This window comes from Ahaetulla prasina, chromosome 3 (assembly GCF_028640845.1).
Source record: "Ahaetulla prasina isolate Xishuangbanna chromosome 3, ASM2864084v1, whole genome shotgun sequence".
NCBI lineage: Eukaryota > Metazoa > Chordata > Lepidosauria > Squamata > Colubridae > Ahaetulla > Ahaetulla prasina.
Window position 1 is genome coordinate 20,606,532 of NC_080541.1, and position 2,615 is coordinate 20,609,146.

A 2,615-nucleotide genomic window follows, 5' to 3' on the forward strand; every position below is an offset into this window, starting at 1 on the left:
CCAATATCTCAGGGGCTGCCACAAAGAAGAGGGAGTCAAGCTATTCTCCAAAGCAGGGGTCTCCACCCTTGACAACAACAGCAAAGCTGGCTGAGAAACTCTGGGAGTTGAAGTCCACAAGTCTTAAAGTTGCCAAGATTGGAGACCTCTGCTCCAAAGCACCTGAGGGTAGAACAAGAAGCAATGGGTAGAAACTAATCAAGGAGAGAAGCAACCTAGAACTAAGGAGAAATTTCCTGACAGTTAGAACAATTAATCACTGGAACAGCTTGCCTCCAGAAGTTGTGAATGCTCTAACACTGAAAGTTTTTAAGAAGAGATTGGACAACCATTTGTCTGAAGTGGTGTAGGGTTTCTTACCTAAGCAGGGGGTTGGACTAGAAGACCTCCAAGGTCCCTTCCAACTCTGTTATTCTATTCTATTCTTCCCTGTTGGTAAGGATTAGGTCCTGGATAGCAAATCCTCCTTTTCCTCCTTCTTCCTTCTGATTAATGAAGTTGTCAGCAAGAAAGGCTAAGAATTTGTTGGACTTCTTGGCAGAAATAGATTCCCAGCAGATGTCGAGATAGTTGAATCTTCTTTTACTACTCCCATGTGCCTCTTTGAAAATTTGGTCATCTAACAAAGACCTCATCCATATCTTCTGTCTGTCCAGGAAATCTATAATAAAGTCCAACAATGACATCACTTCTGTCTCTCACACACAAACCCCTTTTATCCATACCAAAAGCTCTCCACGGACTTTCCATGTTCTAATTTGTGAATTTCTCTGAAACATATGTTTTCTTTATGTCTAAAGCAAAACTCCCTCAGTGTTCCTTTGGTTGTAGCCTTCCAAGGTTATGTTCCAATTGTGTTATGTCATCTCACCAAGCTTTTTTTTCTATTTCAATAGGTTTTTTTTGGGGGGGGGGCGGTCTAACTTCAGTATAAAGTTTAAGATAAAAGAACCCTTAAAATAGAGTTCAGGAGTCTTGAAATAGATAGTACCCGGATAGGTGACTAGTAGCAACATGGCAATTACTATCCAGGTATGGCCAAATTCCAAATGTATACAACTCATATTTTACCAATAAAAGAGAATATTTGTAGCTCGGGGTTGAATTGTGGGTTTTGGTTGTTGTTTTTTGTTTACATTTATACCCCGCCCTTCTCCGAAGACTCAGGGCGGCTTACAGTGTATAAGACAATAGTCTCATTCTATTTGTATATTTTTACAAAGTCAACTTATTGCCCCCCCAACAATCTGGGTCCTCATTTTACCTACCTTATAAAGGATGGAAGGCTGAGTCAACCTTGGGCCAGGCTCGAACCTGCAGTAATTGCAGGCTTTGTGTTCTTAATAACAGGCCTTACCAGCCTGAGCTAAACCGGCCCCTTGGTGATCTCTGAGCTTGGTTGTTTTTCATTATCCAACTCAGCAAACAACAGCCTAATCAGGGAACCACCAAAAACATTCCCCACTAACACTGACCAGGCAAGCCACTTGTATATAAACAAACAGTAAACCCCACTCCCTTCTAGCACTGATGATGTTACCTAGTTTGGTAATGAAACATCTGAAAGAAAACCACCAAGCTCAGAGAGCACCAAGGATCCCACAAACCATGTTTTGTCCTTTTCTTTTAAAGGTACTTAAGAGATGAAGGAATCCTAGAAATAGATTTAAAATTAATACCTTTGCTTGTCATCAGAAATGTAGTAGGCACTAATTGTATTTTTTCCAATTCATAACCATCTATTGAAAATCCAAGAGTCTGCTTAGGGTTAAGGCAGCCTGAACAAATCTGATAAAACAAACAAACGCAACCTGTTCTGTGCAAATTCCTCTAAAAATAATGAGGAGCCGAAGAGTAGTGTAAAAGAAGTAGAGGTACTTAAGAAACCATCTACTGCACCAATGGCTAAGACTCTTTAAAGGTCTTTAAATCTAAGCTCTGGCAATTTTGAATCTTTAGATTTCTTTAGTTAAATTAAACATTTAGTTAAACTAAACTAACAGTTAAACAGATTAATCCATCTATTAAACTACTGAAGTTCGCAGATGACACAACAGTGATTGATCTCATTCGAGACAATGATGAATCTGCATAGAGATGGGAGGTTGAACGACTTGCCTAGTGGTGCAACCGGAACAATCTGGAACTGAACACACACAAAACCATAGAAATGGTGGTGGACTTCAGGAGAAACCCATCCATACTTCCACCTCTTACAATACTAGACAACACAGTATCAACAGTAAAGACCTTCAAATTTCTAGGTTCTATCATATTGCAAGATCTAAAATGGACAGCTAACATCAAAAACATCATCAAAAAAGCACAACAAACAGTTGTCAAGGTTCCAGAAAAACCTCTTCTGCATAAAGAAAACTCAGAAGCCATTGTCTTTAAGAGTTCTTTACTAGCATGAGGAAACTGGCACACGATGAGTGAAATTCCAAAACTGAACTTCCGGATTCTTTTCCCAGTTATACAAACCCCAAGAGTCCCACCCCCGTGACCCCTTTGATGGTCACATGGTCCCACGTTCTCCCAGTTCATTCGAATATCTTCTCGCCACTCTTCCTGCAGATGTGAACACCATCCGACCTTGACCGCCTGAAGAATGT